General features: G+C 40.5%; 1 pseudogene; it reads right to left on the bottom strand.

Annotated features, from left to right (window-relative positions):
* Positions 1–4100: 4100 nt before the first annotated feature.
* On the bottom strand, positions 4101–17513 carry LOC100763267 (annotated as a pseudogene).
* Positions 17514–22569: the final 5056 nt, after the last annotated feature.

The raw sequence follows: 22569 nt of genomic DNA, 5'->3' as shown, positions 1-22569 counted from the left end.
TGGCCCCCACCCACCTCCCATGGCTACCTCCCCAGGTAAAACTGACAAAACTTTGTGCTCTAATCTCTGAGGCAGTTTGGTAGTTTAACCAAAACACTGTTCTTTCTACCCATGGAGTGGTCTGGTTTGGTGGTTTCACTACACATTGCTTACATTTGCAAGCATGACCAACTGAGTTTAGATTACTAGAACCCAGGTAAACCCAGACTTGAGAGAACATGTCTGTAATTCCCATGTTGTTACAGGATTATGCGAAACAGACACAAAAATCATTGCAAGATCGAGGTACATGCAGCAGCAAAACAAGAGCATGTTTAATCAATGTGAAAGACACACGGGAACCCAAGGTTTTCCTCTAACTTCCAAAAGTTCACCATGGCACACATGCACCCACCCTGCCATCTGAACACACACACACACACACACCACCCCTACTCCCCCCCCAGACCCTCATCCCACAACTCACCCCCTACATCCACATTGGGTAAACCAGTGTGCTCTGAGGGGACTTCAGCAGTTCATGCTTGTCTCTGAAATGTCATTTCATTGACATTTTATATTCCATTTCTTTGACTTCTGTCTCCTTCAAATTTCCCTCTGCCTCTTTCTTTAAAGTACATTAGTCAATTACACAAAGTGGTCACAAGAGAAAACCAAAGTTGTCTTCTTTTAAGACTTACAATTTAATTATGCCATTTACAAAAACAAATCTGGAGGTGACATTCTGGGACCCTGTTCTGGTGGCTAGGACATGGATGCGTATTTGGAACACTGGAAGACAATCAGTGTTTTCTTTCTGGAAGAGTCTATGTGTATTTGGAACACTGGAAGACAATCAGTGTTTTCTTTCTGGAAGAGTAGCCTGTGTTGGAGAGAGTAATCCTATGACACTGTTTTAGACATGCTGAATTAAAGCAGCAGGATTTCTGTTGAATGTGTTCTGGACCTGTGAGGCTCTTATTTGCCTCAAATGCAAAGTGTATCCATTGTATCCTAACTTCTGCAAAGTCTTTAACTAATGTGGCATTAGCTCCATTTCTAAACATAAATGCATAGATTCTAAATACAATTCTATCTAAGCCATCATATAAAGTGCTGTTGAATCTGTATTTCCAGATCCCACATGAGTCTTCTGTGTACATATTAGGGTTCTGTATAAGAACACAGAATGGTGCATTACTGATTCTTCATGAATATCCCATGCTCACTTCTCTCTTGTGCAGAAGTCCTGAGAGGATCCATGCATCACATGCCCAACACCTCAAGAAACATTTCTCCATCCACACACTTGGCTTTCTTTGTACAGTACCTATCCCAAGAGGAATTTCCTAAGTGTAGTATCCTTTGGAATCTGCATGGACAGATCAAATGTCACCTACTGGTTCCTACTTAATTTCTTCCCCAACACATTTTCTCTAAGCAGCAAGAAAAACCAGATTTCCCCCTCAAATCACCCCAGCTGAAATTCAAGGTCATCCTTACAAGCATCTCTTTCCTATGTGAATGTGAATTAATTTAGACATGTTTTCTGCTTCTTGTCACAAGCTCCTCACTGTTTTCTGTGCCTTGACAAAAGTCTCCTTCATATTCCCTTTATCATCACCATTTTTTAGTGATAATATGTGTCTATTCCTTAGGATGACAGGCACTGTCGATGACATTCTCCTTGGTTCCTTCCAAGCCCTCACCAGAAAATCTAGTGTCCACAGTCTTACCACCATTGCTTTAAAAGCAATCTAAAACTTTCTTACTGTGCCTCTTATAATTCTCTGGCTTCCAATCATTATTAACCTCTAGTTACTACTATTGGTCTAAATATTTGTTATGGCATCATGCCATATTTCAGTGGTTAGGTCTTAATAATTTCTTCATATACCTCAACAAAATGCAAAATCAAGTGGCTTGAAATATACAAAATTAGTCTCTCATACCTTGGAGGCCAGAGGTCCAAAAATATGTAAGAAGTGGTCTGCCTCCCATCAAGATAACACTATTCCTTGCTTCTTTATGTTTTTGGAGTCTCTTCAGCTTCAGCTTTTCCCCTATCTCTTTCACTTGATATCACCATCTCCACTTCTCTGTTTTTTTCTGTGTTAATTCTCTCTCTCTCTCTCTCTCTCTCTCTCTCTCTCTCTCTGTGTGTGTGTGTGTGTGTGTGTGTGTGTGTGCCTTTTTATGATACATACAATTATTATTGGATAAAATCCTTACCTTAAAATCCAAGATGGCATCATTCGTAGAGATTTAATTAGTTACAAATGTTCAAATATATCACAGCATTGAGTACCATCTGAATCCAGTGTTCCATGCAACCAAAACTCCAGTCCGTGACCAAATATCCAGTGACACATTTTCTATAATTCTGTTGTTACTGAATATATCTATATAGAAATACTTATTCTCTTTATCTTACTGATCCTGAGAGAAAGCCTAAAGACTGCCAAGGAGCAAGGCAATAAGCAGCACTGGTCTCTGCTTCAGTTCCTGCCTCCTGGTTCCTAACTCAAGTCATGTCCTAACTTCCCTCCAAAATGGAGTGTGACCTGAGAGTTGTAAGCTGAAATGAACCATTTCCCTTCAAGCTGCTTCTGGTCAGGGTGTTTATCACAGCATTAGAAACCCTAAAATAATGGTGTGATGCAATAATCACCCTTCTATCTCATTTGAGATAATGCATACATTATTAAGCATCAAACCAGCCCACTTTCTAACAATGGATAATCACATTTTGTTAATTTTTATATATTCTCTGCCTATTCTGTGTGAATATTGTGGGATGGAATACCTGACATCCAAGAGCCTTTCTTTTCCTCAGTTAATCACTTCATGTGTTCCTGATGACTCTCTCCTTTCTGAGCCATTATGTGCGGTTCCATCTTGTGCATATCCTCCAACATTTTCTCTTTTTTTGGTTTTTTGAGACAGGGTCTCTCTGTGTAGCTTTGGAGCCTATCCTGGCACTCGCTCTGGGGACCAGGCTGGCCTCGAACTCACAGAGATCTGCATGTCTCTGCTGCCCGAGTGCTGGGATTAAAGGCGTGCGCCACCAACTCCCAGCTCCTCCAACATTTTCATGGCAGCCTGGATATATCCAGCTTCTTCATGTACTATCAAGAAGGAAAATGAATGAGAAAAGCAATGTAGCATTACTGTGCCAGTTCCTTCTTTCTGCTGTTATTGCTATTACATAGACAAAAATTCTGTCACCTTAATTTTTCACTGGAAAAATCCCATTTCTGTTAACTGCATTTATGCTTTACTTGTGAATGGTTTTATGAACTATAGAATACTTTTGCCATATAAATATTTATGTGTGTGTGTGTGTGTGTGTGTGTGTGTGTGTGTGTGTGTGTGTCTGTGTTTGTGACAGAGAGAGGGAGAAAGGAGAGAGCAGGGGGGAGAGGCCATTGAAGTTTAATGATTATATATGGAACAGTAGCAAGAGCTGTGGTAGCCAAAGGTATTTTATAAACATCAGATACTAAATCTAAATCACTAATACATTTATGAGTTAGCTGCATGAATGTGAGCATTCCTCTGATAGTGGCTGGGACATAGATCACTGGCTACCTACCATAAAGCTGTGACCCAGCTGAGAACTTGTACAGTCTACACAACAAACACAGACTATTGTCCTAACTTGTGGAAGATGAGGACTTCCTTCTCATGGTCATTGGTCACAAAGCAGGCACGATGCTGATCCTGAACTGTACCCAAAGACATTGTTCAGTCCCATCTGATTCATCTTATTATGTATAACACTCCAGGTGCTTCCCAAGGTACAGGTAAACCCTGAGCAAATCCTATGGATTGAAGATATCTAGAAGAATGGTGGAAGTATTGAAGTAATTCAGATTATGGTGGGTAACTCCCTATTTTAAATAGCACCTTGATGGGTATAATTGAAAGGGCATCTCAACTTGTGATGGACTTTTCACAAAGAGTTCTGTTTAGATTACATTAGTCAGTTCCATGTGTAGCTAGTGGCTAACACACTTTTTTTTCCTCCTTGGGCTTCATTGTTACAAACTGATCACAGAAAAGATATGCATGCATCAAGAGTAGAAAATTGTAGAGGAAAGAGCTCTGCTTGTGAATTCTTAGATTATAACAACATGTAGGCAATGTGCCTTTTTTTCTTTGTTTCTCTTTTCCATAATCTGAATCTTATTCTGAAGTTTTATACACACTTCTTTCATCCCCTCCTTGAGTGGTCATTCCTGTTCCTAAGAAGAAAATTGAGTAATGAAACCAGAATAGCAAGATGGATTAATTTATTCTGAGCTGCCAAACTCACTCTCTTTTTACAATCAGCTTTTGATAATTTACAATCAGCTTTTCTCTGTTGCTACAATTATTCTTTGACAATGTCATGCATATGTATAATGAATTCTGGTCATTTTCATCACCCATTATCCTTTTCATCTCCTTCTGAGATAGGCTGGGTCCATTGTTAACTTGGAGTCTTCTCTAGATCTCCTGATTATGGGCTCCATTTAAGAGAGAGACAGAGACAAGGAAATAGAGAGGTAGACCTGGGGTTGCCAAACTCATTCCTGAAATTGGTGACATAAATCCTGAGGATCCAGTATTACAATGAGCAAGACTTCATTGATCCATTCAGAGGGAACATTAATATTGGAAATGTTAACCTGAGATACAACACCCTTTACAATAACTACAAATATTATAAAATATCTTGGGGCAATTCTAACCAAACAGGTGAAAGATCTACAGGACACAAACTCTAAATCTTTGGAGAAATATATTGAAGAAGATTTCAGAAAAATGGAAAGATCTCCCATGTTTTTGGGTAGGTAAGACTAACAGAATAAAAATATCAATCTTACCAAAATCAATCTATAGATTCAGCACAATCCCCATCAAAATCAATACAATTCTTCACAGACCTCAAAGAACAGTGCTTAACCTCAAGTGGAGAAACAAATGTCAAGAATAGCTAAAGCAATCCTGTACAATAAAGGAACTTCTGGATGTATTATAATCCCTTACTTCAAGATCTACTATAGAGCTATGGTAATAAAAAATCAGCTTGGTATTGGCCTAAAAACAGACATGTGGATCAATGGAGTGAAGTCACTAACATTAATTCACAAACTTACAAACACCTGATTTTTGAGAAAGAAGCCAAAATCATACAATGGAAAATAGAAGGCATCTTCAACAAATGGTGCTGGCATAACTGGAGATGAGAATGTAGAAGAATGGCAAATATATCCATATCTATTGTCATAAACAAAGTGGATCAAAACCTCAATGTAAATCCAGTTACACTGAACCTGATAGAAGATAAAGTGGGAACTAGCCTTGAACTCATTAGCACAGAAGACTGCTTCTTGACTATAACACCAGTAGCATAGACACTGAGAACAACAATTAATAAATGAGATCTCCCAAAGTTGACAAGCTTCTGTAAGGTAAAGGACACAGTCAATTAGACAAAATGACTCCCTAAAGAATGGGAAAATATCTTCACTAACCCACATCTGACAGAGGGCTGATCTCCAAAATATGTAAAGAACTCAAGAAACTAGACATCAAAGTACCAAATAATCCAATTTAAAATGTGGTACAGATCTAAACAGAGAGTTCTCAGCAGAGGAATCTCAAATAGCCAAATGGCATTTACAGAATTGTTCAACATCTTTAGACATTAGAGGAATGCAAATCAAAACAATTTTGAAATACCTTCTCACCACCTGTCAGAATGGCTAAAATCAAAAACACTCCTGATAGTGTTGGAACCTCAGCATTATGCTGACCCGGCCCTCTGACAATGGGTGGGATACTCATATCGGCATTCAGGCAGATACCTAGGCAGCTCAAAGGGCCCTGTGTTGCATGGCCACATCATGGCTATGCCATGAGTTACAGGGCTGCATAGTACAGGTGTGCAAGCTTCCACTTTTAAGTGAGAAACTCTACATGTTCACTCTCTCTCCCCCCTTCATTCTCTCTCTCTCCTCTCACTCTCTCCCTTTGCCCCCTCCTCTCTTTCTCCTTCTTTGATCTCCCTTCCCTGTCCCTCTTCTCCACTTCTTTCTCTCTCTCCCCTTCCCCCTTTTTTCTTCCCTTTCTTTCAATAAACTCCATGTGACTAATGAATCTCTTCATTCATGTTCCATCCTGACTGAAATTTAAACAAAAGGACAGCAGATAGCTTATGCTGGAGAAGATGTAAGAAAGGGGAACACTCCTCCATTGCTGGTTGGAGTGCAAACTGGTACAGCTACTTTGGAAATCAATATGGTGATTTCTCAGAAAAATGGGAATCAAACTACCTCAAGACCTAGCTCTTCCAATCTTGGCCATATATCCAAAGGATGCTCAATTATACCACAAGGACACTTGCTTAACTATGTTCATAGCAGCATTACTCATAATAGCCAGAACCTGGAAACAATATAGATGTCCCTCCACCGAAGAATGGATAAGGAAAATGTGCTACATTTACACAATGGAGAATTGCTCAGCTGGAATAAACAATGACTTAATGAAATTTGCTGGCAAATGTATGGAACTAGAAAAAATGTTTCTGAGTGAGGTAACCCATAAACAGAAAAACACATATGGTATGTACTCACTCATAAGTGGATATTAGGAGTAAAGTACAGGATAACCAGACTACAATCCACAGCCCCAGGGAGGCTAGATAACAAAGATGGCCCACAGAGGGATGCATGGATTTTCCTGGGAAGGGACAACAGATGAGATCTCCTGGGGACACTGGGTGCATTGGTGGAAGTAGAGGGGATTGGGAACTTGAGGGAGTGGGGTGGGCAGACTGAGTACAGGAGGCAGTGTAAGGTGCAGGATGCAGGGTAGGGTAAAAACTAGTACCAGGGAAACACTCTGGAATCCACAAGGGTGACCACTAACAAGAGTGGAGAGGGTGCCTGAACTGGCCATCTGTTGTAATCATATTGGTAACTACCCTCATCTCAGAGTCTTTGTCCAGGAACTGATGGAAGCAGATTCAGAGATCCATAGCCAAGTACTGGGCAGAGCTCTGTTTGTCCTCCTGAAGAAAGGGATGAGGATTGTATGAGCCAGGGGTGGGGGTGGGTCTAGGTTATGGTGGAGGAATCCACAGAGACAGTTGACCTAAGCTTCTGGGAGCTCATGGACTCAGGACCAATAGTTATGGAGCCTTCATGGGACTGACCTGGGTCCTCTGCATGTTTGTGACAGTCGTGTAGCTTGGGTCTGTTTGTAAGGCTCCTGGCAGTGAGATCAGGACCAGTCCCTGGTGCTTAGCTGTCTTTTGGAAACCTGTTCCCCATGCTGGGTTAACTTGCCCAGCCTTTATACAGGGGCAAGATCTGTGTCCTACTTCAATTTGATGAACCCTGCTATGTTCAAGCCAATGGGAGGACTGTCACTTTCTGAATGGAGACAGAGAAGTGAGCGGATGGAAAGGGAGTCAGGGGGCAGGTATGAACACAAGGAGAAGAGAAAGAGGAAATTGTTGTCACTATGTAAAATAAAGAAAGAAAAGTTAATTTTAAAAAGAGAAAGAAAGGTCAACCCAAAGCTGCCCTTTCTTGGACTACAACAGTCAAAGGAAGCCACCATCATTATCAAGAATGACAAGAATGTATTGACTCCCTCAGATAAATGGCCCTGCAGAATTGCAATTAATATTTTAGTGGCCCAGGCAGGAGGGATTTCTGCAATATTTAATGAAATGAGTTGCATTTGGAGTAATAGTTCATGAAAATGAAAGTAGAAGACTAAGGTATACTGTGATACTTAGCCCTACACTGTGCTTTTGAAAAAGACAGTGGATATTGAAGCTGGAATCACAAGTCAATACCTGTAATTTATGAGCCAGAATCCCCTCTTGCTCCTCTACTATCTGAGCTCTTTCCCTCTCCATCTCCTCAGTCAACTGCCCTACTCGCTCCTGGTGACATCTTTCTTTCTCCTTCATCATCTGCAAGTGCTTCTCTTCCATTTCCTTCAGTATTTTTACAGCAGCCTGTGCAGACTCGGCTTTTGCTTGTTCCACTGAGGAAAACAAGGGAAGAAAAGTACAGACCTTTTAATTATTATCTTCCCTTGTTCCCACTTCTGAAGAGCAAGATGTGTGACTTCCTAAAGGGAGCCACATAGGACTGTTTGTTCTTTGTGGCAAACATAATGTTAATGAGTGTGTTTGCCAAACTCAGCAATGACTTCAGAAGCCAAGATAATCTTGCTCTGGTTTAATGACAACAGATTTAGTGGAGAGTGTTGAAATACTTAAGAGATAGTACATAGAGCTTCCTGGGTCAGTTCTCACCTTCAATCTCCTATTGTTTTACTGTGAAAGCACGATCTCTCTGTATAGAATTGCCTCAGCCATAACCATATTGGACTGCAAGTACATCTGTAGAATCTCTTGAGCCTTGGAGTCCCAAGAACACATGTTAACAGAAGGAAATGGTACGAGTGTTTGTTTCTGTCTGTCTCTGTCATCTTGCCATCAAGGAACTATGCTTCTTGTATTTTGAAGTGCTAGAGCTCAAGTCTTCCTGTCACATGCTGCCACAAATGCAAACCTTCTAGAAGGAGTCTTGTAAGTAGTTATAGGAACACTGAAACAAAGGAAGTTGCTGCTCTTCAAATGTAGAGCCATTTCCATTATTTGAAACACTAAAACTATGGTTTCATGTTGACTGAAGATGCTCAAGAATGAGGCCTTCATGGGTAAAACAAAATTAGAGGAATTTAAACAGGGCAGGAAAGGAGGGAATTGAATGCAGAGGTAACACATGGAAAAAGAGAAGATGACCGTCTTTGCACTCATAGATCCTGTTTCCCTTAAAGCCATTTGAAGCTTAGAAAGTATCATTTCTGCTTAAGCCACTACTGTTGCATCTCTGTTCTCTGTAACATCAAATGTCTCGCTGTAACTGTGGGTTACCTCATAATCCATGCTATTTGAAAGTACTGCCTTTGATAAGAACTTGACCAATCTGATATCATCAATGGACTCCCTTGGCAGGTTTTTGAATGGTTTAGAAACTGAGCACACTGTGTACAAAAACATACATTCATGTGCATGACATCTGGTCACACTGGTGTTCTAAGCAGGCATGCCAGTAGCCTCTCAGTGTTAATGGACAAGGCTTGATTACCTGTGTCCCCTTCCTGGATTTCCTAAGTTGCATTTCGCCAGCTCATCTGTCTCCTCAACAAAGAGAAGATATCCACCTGGCTGAGAATAAGCATCCTTTGTCACTGTTTCTTCTAGAGGGCTGAAGATGTTCTGAAGTAACTCTGAGCACTGGTCTAATGATAATTTCATATTCTTGTTACAGATGCCCTTCCAACTCTTTTCTAGCTGAGCATTTAATCAAAAAATAGGAAGCAAAACAAGAGTAACAGAAAAGCTTTAGTTGAATCCAGAACTTGAGGCAATTCTCCTAGAAGACTCCTCATACTTATGACAGAGCCTCATATTTTCCCTCAACCTGGACTTTCTCATGCAACCCATCTAAAGGGTGTTTAGCACAATCAGATCTACTTTTACAACACTTGATTGAAATAGCTTCATCTCAAAGCAGATCAATCACCACTATAAAGGAAATACATGTGATATGATATCTGCCTGGTTAAGTTTCTTTGCTCTGGTTTATTTTGACAATAAATCAGTATGATGACAGGAGTCATCTTATCAAATTGAATCCTTCAAACATCTCTCATATGTGTGCAATTAGAATGAAGAGTATAAATAATACAATATTTATACAAATATAAAATTAAAAAGTTTATTTCAAAACTTCAAAATTTGAGTCCATAATAAGAAAGATCTTTTTAATAATCATTAAAATCTCACATTCTTGTTATGTCCTTCCAACTCTTTTCTAGCTGACCCTTTAACCAAAAAATAGGAAGCAAAACGGGAATAAGAGAAAAGTTTTTGTTGAATCCAGAGCTGGAGGCAATTCTCCTAGAAGACTCCTCATACTTATGACAGAGCCTCATATTTTAATGATTATTAAAAAGATGACTATTACCATTTAGTGGCAAGTGATTCTCAAAGTAAATGCCTGATATTTCCTCATACTATTTTGAATTTCACTATCGACTTAAACATGGCATACATTTCACTATCCACTTAAACATGGCATATATTTACCATTAATTCCTTTTGAAATGAATGATCTTCATCTTTAAAGGAAGTCCTGAGGAAGATTTCTATGGCCTCTCTCTCACAGGTCCTGTACAGATCCAGCAGCTCCTGGAGGGTCTCCATGGCAGCTGCATCCTCTGGCTCATCTGCTGGTCATAGTGGGTGATGGCCTTTTGCACTGCATCCAATGTCTCTATCTTTGCCAAGGCCAGAACTGCATTCTCCATACAGGGGAGATCCCCACTGCTGATGGCATTGATGTATGTGAGCACTAGTTTCACTAGTCTGACATTTGGAAAACAGGGGATGACATTTGTTTTAGGGTAAAGAAGTCTCCATATTCTATAGTTCTGAGCATGTCCATGAATAATAAATACACTCTTCAATAGCATGAATAAGCCTGCTAGCAAATGCACACTTCCAATTTAGCCAACCTCACTATTGTCCAACAGAACTTTAAGCCAAACAAAATGTTTTGTATCTGTTGCCCCCATTATCACTAGGAACTAGGTTTATATAGCAATTTTGCTGTCAAAATACGAACACATGCATTGAGTTTGTACTCTTTAAAATCAACTTACATTGAAGCTAAATAGTAACATATATGTCTTTGGATGACAAATTGTGTAATGCAAGTCCATATTAGTAGATAAATGATATTAATTGAATCATTTTGCTTTAGCCTACATACATTTTTTAAGACAGTGCATTTTCTTACCTCACAATTTAAATATTAGTTCAGGATGTCTAGAATATGGGAAAACTGTCAAAAAGTGAAGTGTAAGGGCATTGTCACCAGAGTGTACTCTCTAAAGCTATCAAGCAGGACTGGGCAGGAGACTCACAAGCTCCATTGATCTCAATGCCTCCTGGGAGAGCTTTAGCCTTGGAAGAGCTGAAGATGAAGGAACAGAATTCTGTTTCCTGCTGCACAAAGTCAGAATCCAACTCATCATCATGCAGGTTCTCAAGCTCCGAAAGCCTCTTCCACTCAGTGGGTAGGTAGAAGGCAAAGCATTTCTTCTTAGGGAAAAACTTTTGAATACCGAGTCAGGGCAAGTTGTAATTTTCATCTTCTTCGCTGGTGCCTGGAGAAAGTCAAGAAATTACAGCCATACACCTAGTAGGGTGTTAATGTGTAACTTATGGATTTTCCCCAATAAATGTTCCTTCTGCTCCATGTTCTTGGCAGTGCCCATCTCTACACAATCTGAGAGAGAGAGAGAGAGTAAAACAGTCTGCTCACGGTACAGAGTAGACATGTCTCCATCACCAGGGAACACAATCATTGAAATTGACATATTGAGACAGACACCAAAAACTACTTAGAAATAATCTAGAGAAGTAAAATAGTGACTATTAACACCTGAAAAAAACTCAAACCAGGCACCTTGCTTGAAAGTCAGAGAATTCTCCAGGTACTCGTCTGCTGTGAGGCTTTGCCCATCGGCTTCAAACCTTATGGTCACATCCCTCAGAGTCCACATGAAGTCAGGGAAGAAGCTCACAAACTCAGTTGAGTTGAGTCCTCACTCCAAATTGCTATGAGGTGAAGATGTTGTTCTGATCCAGTCTGTCAGCTCTGTTACAAATCTAAGAAGCTAAGGAAGAAGGTGAACACACAGGTTCCAAATCCTCACATTAGCCTAATCCATTCCCACACTTTTCGAGGCCTTTCTCTGATCTAATTATCAACTGAGTGATACATGTCTGACATTGCCACGATCATGACCCTCTGCATTTGGATATATATAGTATGTGTGTGTGTGTGTACATATACATAATTTAACTCTACAGGATACATAGACCACTGTCCTGTTAGCAGAAGAGTCTCCGTCTTTCAGTCCTCCCCACCCCCGCCCCCTGTGTGTGTGTGTGTGTGTGTGTGTGTGTGTGTGTGTGTGGTGTGAGTGTTTATGCTCTGTGCTACAGAAAGGATACAGCAGCTGGTCCATGGCCTGCTGGTTGATGGGTCCCACACTGTTGTACACAGATGCTGCTTAGAAGTATAGCCAGGGCAAAGATACAGCAGTCATTCTGGTTGTCATGCTGGAAGTCAGAACACAAGAGTATGACCACCTACAGTGCTTCTAGAAGAATTTGAAAAACCTATGTAATATTCATTATCTATGAAAGGCATCCAAATTCAAATACCAATTTCCAAAGAAAATGACAATTTTATGTGTATTTTTGTTTGTTATGATTCTCACTAATGCTGCTAGCCTGTTTGTTAGTCCACTGAACACTGTTTATTTAACCACATTGCTCTTCTAGGATCCTTGTAAATTTTTTCCTCAACTCTGTTAGCTAAACTTATTCACGATAGGTAAATATAGATGAAATGACATTAAAAGCTACCTAATGTAAGAGATGAGGGGATGAATTGCAAACAGTCCTCAATTCTTACTTTGTCAATATCTCCCAGGCCCTCAATGTCAAGAAGAATGAGGGTGTGGTCTGGCTTCTGGGGATGAGGCACACACCACATCCAGATTCCTTTGGTGTGAGACTGCACTGTGGAGCCCAGAGAGAAGCCTGCAAAGCATAGAAGAGAAAAGAGATGAATATAGTTAGTAGCATGTATTTCAAGAAATTTATGTAAAATTAGCATATTCAAGGCCAGGACAACTAAGAGAAACCAAAGTATCAGTACAAAAAAATAAGTAGTTTCCAGTCATTCAGCATGCAAGAGGCACACATCCAACCGGTCTTGTACCAAGGTTGCAGAAGCAAGTTGAATTTGTGAGAATCCTGGAAATAAAGGTGTGAAGGTGAAGCATGAGCTGCCGTGGATACTCCAGGATGCAGGAGATGCCAGGACTGTGTGGCATTCACTGAAAAAAGCTACAGGTACTGAGTGTAGCAGAACTAAACAACCTATTGGAATCTGAATGAAGCTTCCACCTACTTTGGCTGCTGGATGTGGAGCTTGGTTTGGCCTTTGCCTTGACTTTATTATTATTTTGGTATGGTCTTTCCAATCATCATGTTTATCTTTGGAATGGGAATTTTTACTCTACATTATCATATATTGGAAGAGTGTAATTAATATTTTGATTTTCCACAGGATCACAGCTAAAAATTTGAATCGCAGAAGAGACATTGAAATTTTACATGCTCTTAGAACTTCATGACTATGAGGACTTTGGAAATTGAATCCAATGCGTTTTGCATCCTGAGATGACTATAAACCAATAAGTCCCAAAGGCAGAATGTTCTGGTTTGTGAGAACAACATCCCCCTCAGGCTCATATGTTTTAATACTTGGTCCCCCATAGGTAGTGTTAATTTTTGGAGATGTAAACCTTTGGAAGGTATAGATTGGCTGGCAGAAGTAGGCTAGTAGAAGACTCTTGATGACTAACGTGACTCTAACTTGGGTCTTATACTTCTTGTTGCCTAGGTGTGATATGAATAATGCATAAGCTTCTACTGAAATGGATGGAGCTACTGTGTCAAGTCTTTCTTGCCATAATGAACTAATCGCCCTTTAACTGTGAGCCAGAGTAAACCCTTCTTCCTGAAATTGCTTCACTTGAGTATTTGATGGCAGCAAGCAGAATATAAGCTAAAATAATAGCATGAACTCAAACAGATTTTTATACCAATATTCATATTAGCATTAGTCACAGCAGACAAAGGTTTCTGTGTACTGATAAATAGCTAACAAAATTGTTATACACATAAAATTATTGAACTCTAAAAACAAAGGGAAAATGCTACATGTTCTAGCAATAGTAAGTCTTGACACTATTATATTATGTGAAAGAAGCAACTTAGAAAGAAACAAATCTAATGAGTCCACTTATGTGATTTTCCCACTGCTGTCAAATTTAGAAACACAAAACAACTCTGAGATTCCATCTTACTCCTGTTAAAATTACTAAGATAAAAAAATGACTGCTCATGCTAGAGAGGATGTGGAGCATGGGAAACACTCCTCTATTGCTGGTGGGAGTGCAAACTTGTACAGACAATATGGAAATCAATATGGCAGCTCCTCAGAAAATTGGAATCAATACACCTCAAGACCCAGCTATCCCACTCCTGGGCATATATGCATAGGATGCTACATCCTAAAACAAGGATAGTTGTTCAACTATGCTCACAGCAGGTTTATTCATAATAGCCAGAAACTGGAAACAACCTATATGTCCCTTAACAAAAGAATGGATAAGGAAAATATGGTACATTTATCCACTGGAGTTTTACTCAACTGTTAAAAAATGGCATCTGAAATTTGGAGGCATATGGATGAAACGAGAAAAAAAATCACCGAGTGAGGTAACCCAGAACCAGAAAGACAAGCATGGTATGTAGTCATCTATCAGTGGGTATTAGCTGTTAAGTCAATGATAATCATGCTATAATTCACAAACCAAGAAAGGCTAAGTAACAAGGAGGGCTCTAGGGGGGATGCAAGGATCTTCCTCAGAAGGGCAAATAGAAGAGATTTGGGGGGTGTACTGGAGACATGGGAATAGGAACAGGAGAGATTATGTTGTAGAAGGGGAATGGAGGGAGAGATTACTGGAATTGGGGGACATTTCAGGGGCAATGTTGAAACCTAGTGCAGTGAAAACTTCCTGGAATCTATGAGGCTAACCCTAGTGAAGACTCCTACTAATGGTGAATACAGAGCCTGAAATGGCCATCTTCTTTAACAAGGCAAGGCATCCAATTGTGGGATTAGGACATCAACTCCACCATAAAACATTTGACATATAATTTATTCTGCCTGCAATATGTGCTTGGGATAATGGTGGCTCAGAACTTGTGGGAGTGCCCAACTCATAACTGATCCAACTTGAGGCCCATGATGTGAGAGGGAGCCCATGCCTGACACTGGCAAAGAACCAGAGACTCATGAGCCCAGAGACGGGGATAGAACCAAAAAAAGTCAATGAATTGAATCCTAATATTCAATCCTAAAATCCAGTATTTTTCAATGCTCATAGATTGGGGCCTATCCCAAACATCATCATAGAGGCTTCACCCGGAAGCTGATGGATGTAAATGCAGAGACCCACAGCCAAACAATTCCGAGAACCACATAGAAGAAGGGTAATGGTTGTAGGAGACAGAGTGGTCAAGGAAACCATGAGAAATGGCCCAGTGAATTAACTAAACAGGACTCATAGGGGCTTACAGAGACTGAAGAAACAATCTTGGAGCCTGTATAGGTCTGACCTAGGACCTCTGCATGTATGTTATGGTTGTGTAGCTGGGTGTCCTTGTTGGACTCCTAAAAGTAGTGGGGAGTGTCTCTGTCCCTGCTCTTGGGACCCTTTTCCTCCTACTGGGTTTCCTCACCAAGCTCTGATCTGAAGGTTTGTACCTAGTCTTAGTGAAATTGTTATGCCATGTCCACTTGACAGGGAGGCCTGATCTTTACTGAAGGGAAAGGGAGATGAGTGGATCTGGGGGAGAGCAGACCTGGGGGAGAGGGATTGAGAGGAGTGGATGGAGGGGAAACATAGGTTGGATTTTAAGTGATGCACCCTGAAGCATAAGCTTCATTAGCTTACGCTAAATGAACTTAAACTGGAGAGGATGTGAAGGCAAATATTGAAAGTACTACAATATTTGCAAAAAGTCCAATATTGGATATTGCTGAAAAGCAAATATGACGTTGTTAGTAAGAAAGCAGGGAGCAGGTCAGGGGTGCTAGAGAGGACAGGTCAGAGGAAATCCAGTGCCCACTGCTATACACCTTTAGGTGTTGTGTTTCAATTTTCTGCTCAGGGGAGGAGAGAGAGAGGGGGGGGAATGGAAAGAAAAGGAAGAAAAGGAGTGGAGAAAACAAAGGATGGGAACCAATAGCAATGGAGACAATTGTTAAAACAGAGAGGGACACTCATGGCCAGAAATTCACAGAAGGGATTGCCAAATAGTAGGAATAATTGACAGAGAGATGAGCAGGTAACAGGTAAAGAAAACAGAGATACCATCCTTAGTCCTGTGAGGAACTCTTAAAGGAAGCCCTTTGTTAAAACACAGGTCTGCATCCCACAGGAGCAGGTGAGGGGTACAGATTGAATGGGCCTGAGGAGTGACAGGCTCTTCGCTCCTGAAAGAGGAAATCTACTGGGAAGGCAGGTCTTCTGTGTGATAGAAAATATGTCACTACCCTGATCTCCTTTCACTCTGGTTCCAGTTATGACCTGAGGTTCCAAGAAAACAGCCACAGCTATGTAAACTAAACCACTAGGCTGACTGATCAGTATGCATATCTGGAGCCATGTTTCCCTGGGTAATCTGTAGCTGCTTCCATGGCCATTTATTGCCAATCTCTGTGCTTGACTTAACCTCTGTGACTATCAAGTAAAATCCTTTCTGGAATGTTGAAAGAGACCCCCTAGACCTAAACCACCAAAGCATAAGAATATGATTTGATCCACCCGAGGTCTGTGGCAGAGGCTCCCTCACTTCATTATAAGCTGATGCTCAATACAATTTTAAAGTACAGGGGTCAAGGTTTTCTTTTCTCTACAGGAGGAGACTTACCAATTTGGATGACCTAAATCTATGTTCCTGGGTCATCATCACTCACATTTGGTTCCAGAATAAACCATTAGTCTCTTTAAGTTAGAGCTGTGTTTTTACACCAGCAGAATTTCCTCTCAATGTAAATCAGCAATAGGCAGCCCTTCCAGTAGTAGTAGAACTAAGTTACCTCCTTCACTGATCCTAGTCATTTACCTGTGTCCCTGTCAGCAGAGACAATGTGAACATAGAGAAAGACAATCTCACTGCCTACCCTGCCCCGTATTAACTGCATGTTTCCAGGTCTCTTACTCAAAGCAAGCCCAATAGTGGCATTTAGAGACTGGCTGCTGTAGGGGAAGCTGTAGCCACGCCTTCTTAGGGGCTGGCTACAAGAGTACCTGAGGGCTTGTGAGGGCGTGGTCAGAGTGAGTAGGGGGACTGCGTTTTCGGTTTCGGTTTCTCTTTGCTTCTTGCTGTACAGACTACCACCGGCTGGCTGGTCCGCTCTGTAAGTAAGGCTTTTCCCTATTAAATACCCTTATATTTCTACCTGACTCCATACTGGTAATTTCTTACTATATCTGGTGTCAGAAGTGGGATATTGGAAACCCACACCCCATTTGGGACAGGCTGTGGGTTCCATCGGGCCCGCCGCCTAGGCCGGGAAAGTACCCTCTTTCCACAGGCGTTGCCGGCTAGCAGCTGACCCATGGCAGCTGTGCTGCTCAGTCATCCACCCAGTTTCTAGCTGCCTAGAGGTGAGTAAGTTTCGGCTTTCAACAGAGGCTTCCCCTTGCGACAGAACGGGAAAGCCAAAGCTAAAAAGCCGTATACTCTCTAAGATAAGCGCAGCCGCTTTTGTAAGGTGCGGCTGAAAAGCCATATAATCTCTAAGATAAGCGCAGGCGCTTTTGTGACCGCTCTCCACTGCTGACCGACTGCTGCCAAACGCCTCGGAATAACTGAAGGCCTGTGCTACCTGCTGGTCAAATATATTTACTACATCTGGAGTAGAAATCAGGTAAAATCATGGCGGAATATTTATCATTTGCTGAAATTGGTAATGTTTTTGCTTATTACGTGAATTCACTGTTTGAGGAGGATGCTAATTTGCCAATTATTGGCCTATATGCTGTCATGGCAGTCAGCTTGCTGGTACAAATAGTATTACTAGCCAGAGGACTCAGGAACAGGGACAGAAATAACCTCACCACCTGCTTGCAGGAAATAACAGCTTTACGCAATGAGGTTTTGGAAAACAGATTAGGTCAGACCACAATTGTGCAGCAAGTGGAACAGAAATTGGATGATAAGCTTGGCTCTGTGTCCAATACACTAAAGACAGAGCTGTCTGATGAGATACAGCATATTTATGATAAGATAAACACAGAGAGATCCTCCATGTCTGAGGCCTTAGAGGCTAGGCTGTCAGAAGACCATGACCAGCTAAAGAATATCTGTAGCCAGCTAGAAACTCAGATAGGCAATGTTACTCATCAACTAGACGCAACGGTGCAAAATACCCAGCATAGGGTTGAAGAATTGGACAATGCCATTCAATCAGTTATTGAAGCATCCAAGGTAACAGATCAGAAATTTGAGTCTAGATTTGAATGTTTGGAAGATAATTTACAGTACAGGGCTGACAGATTACATAGGTCCATACGGTCGATTGCTGAGGACTCAAAATCAGCAAATCATGACCTGGAATCTAGACTCCAATACCTAGAAGGCAGTTTCCATGCCATCCAGATGCTGTCTAAGGATGATCGTATGAAAGACCTAAAAAAACGTGTAGATGAGCAGTTAGAGCAATTTACAGATTCACTAACGTGCTTAGAATCTTTTATGATTAAGGAGATTGAAACTTTTCAAAAGGATATCATTGCTAGGCTTAAAGATCAGTGGGATGCCTCAGAAGCAGAATCACTCCAATCCCAGGCACCTACTCCACCCAGGTATCGTGACTATTCTTCTAAGGTTGTTACTCGTACACCATTAGTGTACCCAGCTACCATGGTAGAAAAGCCAGCTTCTAAGAAACACCCTCATGGACAAATGGTTTATGAATGGCAACCTATACAGCCGAAGGATCTTAAGAATATTAAAGAATCAGTTGTCTCATATGGTCTCCATAGCCCATACGTAAAACAGCTATTACATTCATGGGCAACCTTTAACAGGGTGACACCCACAGATTGGAAACTATTGGTAACAGCTGTACTTGAGAATTCATGCCAAATCCAGTGGAAGGCATTGGTAAGAGAAGAGGCAAAGCTCCTTGAACGTCAGGGCATAAAGGAAGGTTTTGAAGCCCCTCTAGATAAGCTTCTTGGTCAGAGTATTTATGCTGACCCACATGTTCAGGCTGAATATGATAACGATATACTGTCTCTTTGCAGAAAAGCAGCATTAAATGCCTGGGATAAGGTTCGTGAGCCAGGAGAATGTCTAGAAGCTTATACCAGAATAGAACAGGGACCTACAGAACAGTTCCAGGACTTCTTACAAAGGTTAACTAGGGCAGTAGAATTACAGGTAACAGATCCAGAAACAAGACAATCAATTATATATACAATAGCTTATGAAAATGCAAACCCTATATGCAAAAGAATACTTTTGCCTTTAAAGATCAGATCAGCTCCGTTAGAAGAATGGGTTTTGTATGCAGCCAACATTGACTATAATGTGCAAGATACTGGAGCTTGGGTAGGAGAAGCCATCTCCAAAGGTTTAAAACGGCAACAGGAAATTAAAAGTTCTAGAGGTGAGGATGTAAGGGCTTGGCAAGGAGAAGCACCTTACAGAGGTCAACATAGGTACCAAGAGGCTAGAGGTTACTACTACTATGAACCAGAACCTTGGGGAGGAAGAGCCTTCCCCTTGAGACCACGAAGGCGCCAGGAACCTAGATGTTTCAACTGTGGTAAAATGGGACATACTAAGAGAAATTGTAGACAAATGAATTCTAACAATGCCTCATATGGAAGGCCACTGCCTTCTGGATTGTGTAGAAGATGTGGTAAGGGCAGACACTGGACCAATGAATGTAGATCGACCAGGGACATACAAGGAAACCCCTTAAGGTCGGGAAACCCCGAGGGGGGCCTCAAGAAGTCCCCCACATCGAGAAAGGTCAGGTCATTTCCAATAGCAGTGGAAGACAATCTCTCACAGGAACAATAGACAGTTCTTTGCATATTGTGAAAAAAGATATTGCTCTAGATGGTAGTTTGAATAGTGATGAAGAATCAAGTGTGAATGGACAAAATGAGAAACGCATATTTTGGCAAGCTTCTATTAATGATAAAAGGCCTCAGTTAAAAGTTAAAATTAATAATAAAGTTATTTCTGGCTTAATGGACACTGGGGCGGATGTAACTATTATTACTCAAAAGTCTTGGCCTCAGAAATGGCCTCTTAGAGAGGCAAATGTACAATTTTTAGGAATTGGAACTCTATCTAGAGTTCGACAGAGTGTTAACTCAGTGGTCTGCATTGGACCGGAAGGACAGAAAGGGATACTGAAACCATACGTGGCAGATATAGCTATAAATCTCTGGGGTCGTGATCTCTTACAGCAATGGAATACTCAGATTAATATTCCTCCAGTGTCAGATACAAATCATGAAAAAGATCTGGTAAGACGCTATGGAAAACGGTTACCAACCATCCATGCTGTACAGAAACTAGGTACAAATGATGGACCTTCAGAGGAGCCAAAGGCCCTGCCATTGAAGTGGCTTACAGATGAACCAGTTTGGGTAGGACAATGGCCTATGACCTCTGAGAAGCTAGAGGCTTTAGAAAAGTTAGTACAGGAACAGCTAGATGCTGGACACATAGAGGAATCTACCAGTCCTTGGAATTCTCCTGTCTTTGTCATCAAAAAGAAGTCAGGTAAGTGGAGAATGCTGACAGACCTGAGAGCTATAAATAAGGTAATTCAACCAATGGGCTCTCTGCAACCTGGAATGCCATTACCTTCCTTAATACCTAAAGGATGGCCTATCATAGTCATTGATCTAAAAGACTGTTTTTTCACAATACCGTTACAGGAAAATGATAGAGAAAAATTTGCATTTACTGTACCAACTCTTAATAATTCACAGCCAGTTAGGAGATATCAATGGAGGGTTTTGCCACAAGGAATGCTAAATAGTCCTACTTTGTGTCAACACTTTGTACAGCAACCTTTGGGAATAATTCGGAAGAAATTTTCACAATCTCTTGTTTATCATTACATGGATGATATTCTTTTATCAGATTCTAATAAGAAAACTTTGGAACGTATGTTTGAAATGGTGAAGGAAGTTCTGCCTCGTTGGGGATTACAGATTGCACCAGAAAAGATACAAAGAGGAAATTCTATTAACTATTTAGGTTACAAGATAGACTTACAGAGAATCAGACCTCAAAAGGTACAAATTAGGAGAGATCGGTATCAAACTCTTAATTCTCTTCAGAAATTATTAGGGGAAATTTCTCAATTACAGACAATTATTGGTGTAGAAGGACATGACTTAAAGCATTTAAAAATGGCCCTTAAAGGTGATAAGGACCTAAACAGTCCTAGAATATTATCTGATGAGGCAGAAAAAGAGTTACAATGGGTAGAAAACAGAATATTGAATGCACATGTAGATCGGATAAACCTTAATTTAGACTGTATTCTGGTTATCTTGCCATCCAGAGAATACCCTTCTGGAATTCTGATGCAGAGGGAAGACACTATATTGGAATGGATATTTCTGCCACATAAACAGAATAAAAAGTTAAAGACATATATAGAAAAGATTTCTGATTTGATTTTAAAGGGTAAATTAAGACTTCGCCAGCTGACTGGAAAAGATCCAGCAGAAATTATAGTACCTTTAACTAATGAAGAAATTTCTTCCTTATGGAAAGATAATGAATATTGGCAAATAGCTCTTACTGACTTTTTGGGAACAATTAGCAACAACTATCCCAAAACTGACAGAATTAAATTCATAAAAAAGACAGTCTGGATTCTTCCACGTATTGTAAGACAAACTCCCATTTCTGGAGTTCTTACCTTCTACACTGATGCCAACAAATCAGGTAAGGCAGGTTATAAAGCAGGTGAGGTAAGTAAAGTAGTTCAAAGTCCATATACATCTGTACAGAAGGCAGAATTATATGCAATTCTCATGGTACTTAAGGATTTTACAGAACCTCTTAATATAGTTACTGATTCTCAGTATGCAGAGAGAGTCGTGTTACATATTGAGACTGCAGAATTTGTTCCTGATAATACAGAATTAACTTCTCTGTTTTTACAATTACAGGAAACTATCAGAAACAGAAGTAATCCTATGTATATTACACATATCAGATCCCATACGGGTCTGCCTGGCCCACTAGCACAAGGCAATGATGAGATTGATCGTTTATTAATTGGAAGTGTGCTAGAAGCCTCAGAATTTCATAAGAAACATCATGTAAATAGCAAAGGTTTGAAAAAGGACTTCTCTATCACTTGGCAACAAGCCAAGGAGATAGTGAAAAACTGTCCTACTTGTTCCTTTTATAATCAAACTCCATTGCCAGCAGGTTGTAATCCTAAGGGCATTCGGAGAAATGAGGTTTGGCAGATGGATGTCTTTCACTTTACAGAGTTTGGAAATTTGAAATATGTGCATCATACCATAGACACATTCTCAGGGTTCCAATGGGCTACTGCTCTTAACTCTTAAAAAGCTGATTCTGTTATTATACACCTGCTAGAGGTGATGTCAGTTATGGGTATACCTCCACAAATAAAAACTGACAATGCTCCAGCATATGTCTCTACGAAATTGGAACAATTTTTCAAATATTATAACATAAAGCATGTTACTGGTATACCACACAATCCTACAGGACAAGCAATGGTTGAGAGATCTAATAGAACACTTAAGGAGATGCTCAACAAACAA

This window comes from Cricetulus griseus, assembly GCF_003668045.3.
Source record: "Cricetulus griseus strain 17A/GY chromosome 1 unlocalized genomic scaffold, alternate assembly CriGri-PICRH-1.0 chr1_0, whole genome shotgun sequence".
Taxonomy (NCBI): Eukaryota; Metazoa; Chordata; class Mammalia; order Rodentia; family Cricetidae; genus Cricetulus; species Cricetulus griseus.
This window is presented reverse-complemented; position numbering and strand designations above follow the sequence as displayed.